General features: G+C 41.0%; 1 protein-coding gene across 1 annotated transcript in view; it reads right to left on the reverse strand.

The window, feature by feature from the left end:
* zgc:172282 (leucine-rich repeat and fibronectin type III domain-containing protein 1-like protein) overlaps positions 1-10,070 on the reverse strand; it is a 154,557-nt gene extending 144,487 nt beyond the window's left edge. Inside the window, exon 1 of the mRNA XM_034114937.1 lies at positions 9,933-10,070. The gene's annotated coding sequence lies outside the window, so the exon portion shown is untranslated. The remainder of the gene's footprint in view (positions 1-9,932) is intronic.
* Positions 10,071-11,122: the final 1,052 nt, after the last annotated feature.

Genomic DNA, 11,122 nt, shown 5'->3' on the forward strand with positions numbered 1-11,122 from the left:
TCCCAGTGTGTCATGAGGAAAATGTGATTGATACAATGACTATACTACGATGTCCAGTTGCAGAACCCCAGCGTTGTGTAGACAATTCAAAGCAAAACCACGTAAATCAGATATATATATATTACAGCTAGGGGTCCAGATAAGAATCAATGTTAAATAACAGTTATAAACTATTATATACTTGGTTTCCAACCGTCTGCTGCACACACTGCTCCTATTGCTAAACTTTAAGAACCTAACTGCTACTTCCTGAAGAACGCCATTGTCTACGGTAGATTGCCCTCTCAAGTCTAATTATTTCTCCCTACTATCTTGCAGACTATCAGACTCATAGTGTGTCAAGTGGACCATTTCAACCCAGCTGGGTCTGTGCTGTGAGCCTGTGCTAATAAACACTCATTTGGTGCACTGCTGAGCGTGCTGCATCAAGGATGAAGGCCTGACTGTCCCTTCAGCAGCTGTTTTCAAAACCTATGACAAGGTTGGAATTCATTACTTGTAATTCTGTGAAGGTGTAGCTACAAATTAGTTCAGGGACACACACTCTCACCCGTTGCCCTTAACACATCAGACAGTACTCTAAGGAGCGCACATGACATTGTAAGTAACGGTACATTTTCTGTGACGGTAAGATCAAGACGATTGGGAAGGCTTTTAAGTGCTTAGGAAGTCTTCTATAAGAGCTGGGCTCTGTTCATTCATTGAATGTGTGTTCACTTGTAATTCTGTTTGCAGTGTGCACTGATCAAGTCTACTATTAAAGCATCTCAGAGCCCCAAGAGCCCTGTGTGCATTTGTACAATAAGCAGTTCTAAAAAAGTGCATTACATTCAAACAGCAAGACAGAGTGTTACTTATATGCAGTACTCATTTGATTGTTAGAAGGAAGAGTTTTATAGGGCAACCTTGTTTTACTTAACACAATTAACAGTTAACAAAATATTCCTTACTCAAGTTCCCCTTACTGGCTAAGCATATGCATATGCAATAATTAATCTAGGTGTATAATTGGCTGTGACTGTGAGTAATATTAAAGTGGACCTATATATATATATATGTAGGGCCATACCTATATAAAACATGTCTGTGAAGTTTTTTTTTCAAAATACCAAACAGATCATGCATTTTAGCCATGCCTCATTTCGCTCTATTTGCTCTTTTCCAGCCCTGTTTTTGCAAGGGCTGATTCTGTGAGAAGTCTTCTTTGCTGCTTTTGTGGCCGACTACAGCGCCACTTACAGGCCTGGCATATGTACTACAGCGTCTCCAGCGCTTTCGAGCGGCAATGGCCGTGGCCGTGGCCCAACCCCCCATATAGGCGGAGCACCCCGTTTCTGACGTCAGAACAATTTCAAATCTGTATCAGCTCTGTTGCAGCCCCGTCTTTAGAGATTTGGGTATGGAGGAAAAGAGAGAGGGTTGTGTTTTCTGACACTTGGTGAGTTCCCTGACACACCGGGGACACATATTCATGTATAAAAGACGTACAAAAGTGCATTTTGCATGATAGGTCCCCTTTAAATGTATTAGATAAAATGGCAGTTGTCAAAACTGTTTCAAGACCAACACAAATTCACCATAGCTTAACATATACCAGTATGCACTTAAACATTAATGCATGCAACACAAAACAAACAAATGCCAAAATGTGCCTACAGTACCAAATGTTTTGGCCCACTCGACCAAGCTATTAGCTGTTGGTCCTAAGTTGAGCACGGGCGACTGGAATCTGTTCTTAACACTAAGTGATGCATGTGAGTAAATCACACCATGTATTAAAACAAATTAAAAGCAGCAGTTTTGATTAAAGACATCAACACTGAGTGCACAGAGTAAGTGAGCCACCAAAGCTTCACTGGGATAACTATTTTGTCTTGGGTAACATTTCAGAGACACTTTGCCGGTATTAAATACTGCTATTTGCCAGAGACACCATATGCATGTTATATTAATAAAGTTGGGGATAAAAATAAGCTGTCTTAATACCATCCAAGCCCTGTTGGCTTTGTCAATAATAATTAGATGGCACTGTACTAATCTTTACATTTACATATCAAAATCTGATGATCTCTTACTGTAGGTTAACTCAACCCTTCTTACATTTTGTTGTGCATTGTTCATTTAACTTAATAATTCCAACATAGGACAATAAAAAATATACAAGAAACCGACTCTAAAAACTATGCTGACTGTTTCTTAGAATCTCACTATTCTAATATATCTTCCAAAGTGCAGATGTTCTATTTTTAATGTAGGTTTTGTTTTTGGGCCATGGGTACTGAACACTTTTTCATGTTTACTTTCAATTGAAAAGTCAACCTACTATGCCTGCAGGATTAAATATGGAGAATTGAGTGCATGCACAGTTAGCAGAGACTCATGCCTGTAAGACACAGCAGACTGATAAATGGCAACACAAATAGAATGAGAGATGACCCAGTCATTTAAAACTCTGGGTTTGTGCAGATCTTTATAACACAGACACTATCATTGAAACACATACTACCTTCACTGTGAACATGCTATCGAAATAAGTAAAGAGAACACCTGATAGAGAAAGGAAAATGTGACAAATGATAAATGAATTATCGTCACATAACATAGAAAAATTACTGAAAATGGATGGAGCAAGTGACGGGAAGATGAAGAGAAACCAAGTGGAGAAAAATAAGTGAGTGAGAGCAAAACTGTGAACAGAGTGAGAGGTGGATAGAGAAAGAGAGAGGCATCCATCCATCATGCCGAGATGCTTCTGTCAGAAACGAGTAATAGATGAGGAGAGATAGAGAAGAGAGCAAACACTCCTCTTCAATCTATCTCCACTCACTATCTGGGTTCGCTTGTCAGGTCTGCTCTGTCACCCTAGGCCTAGACCAAGACAATTACAGACTGAGGGGGTTACAGTTATACGCAAACATGGATACAAACAGAAATAATAAGCAACTGTATAACTTAAAATCAGGGAATTGATCAATAAAGTTTAAACTATACTGACGTATCACTTGACCTAAGGGTTGCCCAGAAATAGTAACCAATGATCAAGTAATTAGTAATGAATGAGTGTTAACTAGTGTATTGGAATAATGACAATTTTCTTAGTGCGTAGTTCCTGATTAGCTCCGAACAAGCTGCACAGATAATTAAACTCATCATTACCTAATGGTCCAGTGATAAAGCCTCTCAATGTATTATCTAGGAACTCTTTAAAATCGACTATATAGTCGTGCAATCAGTGATTCATTAATTATGAAGATGTGTTATTAATAGGGCTGTCAAGTTAACGCGTTAATAACGCGTTAACGCAAAAAAAAATTAACGCCACTAATTATTTTAACGCGATTAACGCATGTGTATTTTTTGTCCTTGGCCGCCGTAGTTTCAGAGCGCATCGAGTGAATACCATCGACAAGCTGATGCTGACAGCCTCGCTCCTGCCGCCCGCTTGTGGCAGACCACACTTCCACGCTCACCGGCAGGCCCGGACTGGCCATCGGGAGGACCGGGAGGGAGTGTGTATGTGTGGCGCGACTCGCGCGAGCGAGGCACACCTTACGTGTTGTTGTTGTTAGCATCTGGTGCTAGCTAGCTGCGCTAACGGATATAAGGAGCTGTTTCAATGACATTTCGCCGACAACTGCGCCGAGCACTTGACTTTATGCAGGTAGCCAGACAGTGGGACATTGTACGAAAAGTCAGCACACTCAGCACGGATAGTACGCGCAACATGATTGCAGCGTCCAGGCAGCTCCCATTCGAGTATATTATGCCTTGAGCTGCACATAGCTCCAACGATTCATCAGTGTACACACACATACAATAATACTGTGTGTGTGTGTGTGTGTGAGAGAGGTTCCAGGTTGAATTGAGGTGAATATTTGTAATGTTCAGAGGTTGTTGTGTTTAATATTCATGAGAATATTTGTCATTGTTCAAATGATAATAAACAAACATATAAAGCATATTTGTCCACTCATATGTTGATAAGAGTATTAAAAACTTGAAAGATATCCCTCTCAGGTACATTTAGAACAGATAAAAAATGTGCGATTAATTTGCGATTAATCGCGATTAACTATGGACAATCATGCGATTAATCGCGATTAAATATTTTAATCGACTGACAGCCCTAGTTATTAATACAAGAATACAAAATAAATGGTAAAAGAGAAATTATGGATTACTTAATTTCAGTGAAATCCATTTATTAAACAAAAAACAGAAGTTATCATCTAATTTGAATTGATCGCTAGAAAATTATAATTTATTTCCTGTTTCAGCGACTATATGCTTTTTTGGCTTTTATAGGAGAGACATTTTATTTTTAACAAAATGAGAATGTTTCAACGTATTTATTATGCAACATTATTATCAAACTGCTGCGCTGTCTTTTGACATGCTGTAAAAGCACTGTAAACACTGGAAAGCTGCACTCACTGTAAAAGCATCTCAGTAAATAGAGAATAGATTATGGCTTTTAGTGTAAAGCAACTGCACAAGTCTTCAGTAATGGTTATAGTGTTTAACTAGGGGTATCCACTCATTTCTACATTTGGAGGTTTTCTATTTTTCGGTGGATTAGTTTTACACTGTGAACCAACAGGACGGGCCGTAGGTGCTTACTGTGGTGCTATAAAATCACCATAGACCCTAAATATGCAGTGACAGTAAGATAGCCTTTTCATGCCCCATAACATATATTAATAATGGAAAGCACCAGTGGGCCACTATGCTAATAAAATATGCTAATTTATTACTGTGACCATGTTGTAAAATGCGATATTTTATTCATATCCTAGATGTGACCAGACAACTTGATGGGGCTTCAGGAGAATTGTCGGAAGGGCGGCAGGATTTGGTCTAATGTTTTTACCCGTCATGGCCAATCAAATCATCTACTTCCATTCCCATTTATAGCAGTTTGTTCCCTAATGGCAGACTTTTAGGGTTGTCCAAGATTGAGATACACATACTGAATGAGGCACATGTTTGTTCCACCTCACTGTTAAGGTCAATTAGGGACATACATCACTGATGTTACCTATTGTGCAGTTGTAGATGAATAACATCCCCCAAATCAAATCTTTCAGAATATAATGTCCATTTAACTCCACATAACAAATAGAGCTACATACATGAACAAGTCAACATCATTTAAAAATGTAGAATTTGAGGCGAAGCATAAACAATACTTGATGTGATTAATGCTTTGCTTTGATCTACTGTGGCTTGTATTGCACCTCATTTGTAAGTCGCTTTGGAAAAGGTGATGCCAAAAGAATAAATGAGTAATGCAGATGACGGGTTATGTGTCAGAGGTTGATATACATTAACCTCTACCAGGTGAAACCAAGACTTATCGTTTTCTCTGGATTTGTTACTAGTAAGAAACAAAGCATATAATTGCTGCTGCACACTGCTGTATATCCAGGAGCCATGTATTTGATAACAAATATGGTAAAAATAGATCCCACCAATGATCCTGACAATTTGAGGTTACTGTACTGTACCTCCCAGTATTTTATAGTAGACTTTAGGTTTACATTTTAAAATGTGCTTTTTATTGAAAGACATTGCCATCATAAATTAGTGGTGCTGTTACAAAAGCAAACCAAAACAATTCTGTGTTAGAAAAGCACAGTCCAAAATCAGCAAAACTGTAAATGTTAATGTGCACAAGCAACAATAAGAAAAAAATAACATAATAAAACTGTCAAACCCAGACATTAAGTTTGAAAACTTAAAGGACTTGTGTTTGGCTTAGCAACGTTATATCCCTCTGCCTGCCTGCGTCTAATGCCATGCTGCTTGACATTCAGCACACTGCTCTCTCCTCTCTTTCTCCTGGCAATATCCCTCCTCCTTTTCTTCACCTCTCTCTCTCCCTCTAACTCAGCAGCATCTCTCACCCGCTCTTCCCTGGTGAGGTGGGATTGCGCTATTGAACCAGCATCTGCTGCCACACACATTCACACACACACGTCACACACACACACACGGACGTACTCTAACTGTGTAGACATTTAAACCCCTACTGTAGTGGACAGCATGTCGCTGTGTGGAGAACATCATGATGACATATTTTGGCCATTACAACTATAAAACAGCATGCAGCCATATCACAGTCATAACACCTACAGCTTCCTGATGAAATATGTTCATCTTGCTTTACTTCTTACTACATCCTCTCCCTAATAACATTTATAATGTTGTCCTTTTCTTTTCCCCCTCCTTCTCCTGCTCACCAACCCTTCCTCCCCCTCTATTCCCTGCTGTCCTTATCTCCCCCTTCTCTCTGTAGTTTAGCCCAAAACAGAATGGGTTCTTAATTGACCCCTCTTGTTGAATAAAGGGCAAGTCTTCCTAAAAGCTTCCTATGTTCCATTTTGTTCTTTAATCTGACTTCCTGCAGGCTTCCAATCTTCTTTTTATGTTATCTGTCTATTTATAGCCTTTCCATCCTTTTACACATTTCATCATGGCAACATCACTCCGTTGTTTACTCCTCAAAACATTTAGTCATTACTGCATCCGCATAATCACATTTCTTTAAATAAAAACCTTATATTTGGGGTACAGAACTCCATCGTCGAAACTGTATTTTCTTTCTCCTTCTGAAACTCATTGAGATTGAGCTCCATTTTATGTTCTGCTCCGTCTCTCTCGCTCATACGAACACATCAATCAATTAGACTTACACTCCTCCATAACTCACACTTCTCTCGAGCTCCATTATTCAATCTCATGTTGACAGAATGAAAGGTATTTTACCTGGCCTCCAAAAGAAAGCTTTATTGTTCAAAGTTCATTTTAAAAGGTGTTTCATAGCCAGTCAGAAATGATGGGGGATCATGACACAAAGCTATGCCTCTCAGGGCTTACGATTGTGAAATCCATTATACAAGTTAATTAACATAGTCAGTCCCAGATTATGTTCTAATAATGTACATGAACAAGTTTTATTCCATGCTTTATAAAATATAAATAACCTCCTTCAACTCAGTATCAAACATTCTGCTTGCCAGAAACTGTAAAGATGAATGCATATTCAGCTCATGTTAAGTGTTAAGGGAACCTCACTTTTCACATTGTCACATGCCCTCTCCCATCAATCTCCCACCTCTCCTGCACTTAATTAGGAGGGAGAAGAGAACGATTTGCTAATCTGAGTTATAGCCACCGGAGTAATTGGACAGCAGTATGACTTCAGAGTTCAAAATGATCAGGAGGTTTGAAAGCAGTTTTTCTCACACTTTCTGGCCCCATGTCCCTCTGGTATGTTTTCTGTAACCTTCAGATTTAATCCCAATAAACCAGAAAGATCATGAAGCGCCGCTTTCACAGCTTGTTTTCCTACTGGAAATCAGGGTCAAATTAGTCTCTGGCCTTCCTCTCAGCTGGAATGTCGACATTTCCTTGACTTGCCTTAGAACTGGTTGCGCAGTTATATGAGTCGGTCAATCCAGGCCTTACCTTATCTATTCTGACATCTGCTGTTCAAAGGAATAGCTCTACATTTTGAGAAATATGCTTATTGGCTTTCTCGCAATGAGTTAGATTGGACTAAAGATTCAACTCTATCATCGGCAAATATGTAGTTTGGGCCGGCAGCAGTCCAAATACAACTAAATCAACCTACCGCCTATAAACTTAATAATTTAACAACCATTTCATTTGTTTAATTCATACAACAACTGAAGGTAAAAACAATATATTGTCGTTTTTAAAAGGGATTATGTACCAGACTGTTCTGCTTGGGCACAGTAACTTTCTGCAGCCTTGTTGATAATACATATTACAGTAGTTTCATGGATTGTGGGACATCGCAAATATTGTAAAAAAACGTTAAACTGTTTTATTTTCCCCAAATGTATATCCGACCTTACTGCAACATCACCCACAATGCTTAGAGCCACTGTTTTAAAAACATTACTGCTCAGTTTAAAGTTGTGTGTCTTATAATTGCTTCATTTGAATCATTATGTACACAAAAAAGAGAAAAACACTTGTTTGCCATGAGAAAAAATTAAATAACTGAACCTAAAAATGTCTCCTTGAGGTATTTGACCGCCTGTGTAAACTCTGTTTCCATGGCAGTGTGAGAATATTCTGTTTATCCATGTATAGTGGTATTCATAGATAGGATATGGAGATGCATTAGCTGTGAATCTCAAATAAGAGCTTATCCAGAATATGAGCTATAACCCTGAACACTGCTCGCATGTTGGCAAGCTCACTGTGACAGCAATGTAAGTAACCACGATGATTTCAAGAATTAAGGCCCAAGTCATTACAGCCCACTATACGTCAACTAGTAATTGCACACAAGCATGTTTGAAATGTATTTCTAGATTGGCTGGTGAAAAAATCTGCCTGCAATCTTCTCTGGGCATATTTTCCAAGTTTGAGGCTCTAAGCTCAATACAATCCTCCGTCAGTATTTGAGTTTGAGCGTGAATGTCGTGGCGCAAATCAGGTCATGATTGTTCAAACATTTCCCATTGAAGTCCAGCCCGTTAAGATATGCTTAACTGTACACGAGGATTTCACACATTGATTGTGATCTGAAAGGAATTAATAACTGGAAATCTTTCAAAAACACTGCCACTGTTCCAACACACATTCAAACATGATGAGTCAATACAGACGAGAAAGAATGACAAAATGTTATGTAGGCAGGAAAGATTGAAATAGCGAAACAAGGCTTCGGTTAAGCCTCAGGTAAACACTTTTCGAGGCGGAAACAAGCAAAAGAACCTTCCCCACATCTTATTTAATCTGGCATGTGTGTTTACATGTGTTTTACGATGTCTTAGAGCCTTTGTAAAACCCCATCAAAATGCAAATGGCAGTTAGGGAAGAGGAAATGGCAGGTAAAGAGGAGCTGATGAGCTGACACTGCAAACTAAACTGTTGGCTGTGTGCAGCTTCTTTTGGCTTCTCCTCCTCTCTTTCCTTGGTGCAGCAACAACCATTACGCAGCGGTCCCTTTGACAATATACCATGAAGTAGCTACAGCAGCACTGATAGAGAGAGTATTCTACTCTTAGCCTCCAGCATGCGGCAGTTAGAGCTTTCTTAGGGGATCATTTGAAAAGCCAGCACCTGCTCTCCCTGTATGCTCCCTCTCTTCTATACAGTCAGTGGGTACTTTCCCCACTGACTGCCCCACTATCTGTTACATTTGTTTCCATCTTTCTCCTGGTTTATTCTCATTTCTCTACCCACCCCTCAAGCTGCCTTCCCTCTCACCTGCCACTATGTCTCTCTTTCTCCTGAACCCCTCTCGCCTTTCACCCAGCCCATTTCCTTCTCTGTATTCCACCCCAGCTCTCTCCTCACCCTCTTCCCCTAACAACTCCTTTTAAGTCTCCCCTGTCTCAATTCTTGCCTTGTCTCTGCTCCCCTAGTCCTGCTCTCCTTGCCAATTTGCCCCCCAACCCCCAATGTAATCAACTGTAACACTCTCCTCCCCTCAGCTTTGCCATCATCCTTCCTTCCCTCATTGCCCCTTCTCCTCTAAACTCTGACTCCTCTCAGCCCCTTTTCCTACCATGCTTTTTTTAATCCCATCTACTCATATCTGGTCTCATCTCCTCATGTTTCACACCAATTTATTCACGTTTCCAATGCATTACAACCCCCCGGTCCCTACTGTCTTTAATCTAGGGAAAGGATATGACCATCTCTAAATCGTATGAGAGAAACCCATAGCGCCATTATCTCCCCATCTGCCTCCTCTCTCTCTCTCGCTCTTTCTCTCTCCCTCTCTCTCCCTATCTGTAATCAACTTGACCCCTTCTAAAATTACAAATCAATCTCTCAAAAACGTCTCAAGACACAAAGAGCATAATGTGATGATTGAAGGAGCAGAGGAGGGATGAAATGGTGCGATAATCGGACAGATGAGAAAGTAGATAAAGAGACAGCCATACCTGCGTGCCTCTCTCTCCTCCTCGCCGGTTAGGTACAGGCGGTTTCTCCTCCGTTCTCCCCTTCTCTTGTAAAGGCAGGTGAAGAGCTCTGGAGCAAATAATATGTTAAATCATCCTCCTCCTGGACAGATAATTTACGAACCAAATAAGTAATGATATCCACTTTTATTTTGGTTTTATAACGCGCAACGCTGGTCGCGCTGCAGGGATCCTTGAGAGGTGCTGGGGCACGCGAGGCGTTTCAATTTAGTTCCTTTGGAGTTTGCCTTAAAAGCCCGATGCGGGTACACGACCGGTGGCAGCTGATAACCTACAGCAATCCGGTGTCAGCCGCTGATCCCCTGGGACGGTACTGTAAGCGTGGTAAAACGCCGTTAAACCGGCGCACAGCCGCGTTGCGCACTCATTTGGTCTCCATGTGAGCTCTCTGCGTTTCCATTAAGACTCCGTTAATCGGTGATGTGAAGAAAAACGCACAGCCGTCGGAGGTTAATATAGCTGGGAACGTGTGTCCTGAATAGAGAAAAAGCACTGAGTGTGGATAGTAAGGAAACGTCTCAGGCTACACGGTGAAACCGGGCACGGTCTTCGTTTTGGGCTACTCAGCCGGTGTAAATTCCCCTACAGATGCTCTCTGGTCCCCCATTCAGCAGCTGTCATTCCTGCACCAACACATTTGGCTCATTCCCATCTCAAAATATTTGCACTTGGCTGTAGGACAGTAATCCTTTCTGGTTGCTGTGTATCCGTCTCAAGGTAAGAACATGATCAATTAGATAACAACTGGTTAAAAAATAAACTGCAGAATCAGAGAGGCTTGGTAAACGGGCGTCCCCTCCTCTCCAGCCACAGAAGTGACTTTGTCTTGACCTATCTATCTGTTCTTCTCGTGTCGGTCTATCCAAGGAGAAGCGCCGGACAAGAGTGCAGGCTGTCCGGTGGATGAAAGCCTATGGATAGAGGCGTTATAGGTCAGGAACAATATGATAAATCCCGCTAGGAAACCAGCATCAAATCATTCCTGTCCTTTCTCCCCTCCTGGTCGTTACAAAGCACTGTGATCCGCCGGTGAGCCTCTACGTCCCTCCTGCAGTCACTTTCACACAGTGCGTCGGTTTGTCCCGGGAGGCGATACGCCTACCAGCCCCTCTGCTGTCTGTCTCCTTCCGTCTGTGTCCGTGTCCTGCTTT

This window comes from Trematomus bernacchii, unplaced genomic scaffold (genome assembly GCF_902827165.1).
Source record: "Trematomus bernacchii unplaced genomic scaffold, fTreBer1.1, whole genome shotgun sequence".
NCBI lineage: Eukaryota > Metazoa > Chordata > Actinopteri > Perciformes > Nototheniidae > Trematomus > Trematomus bernacchii.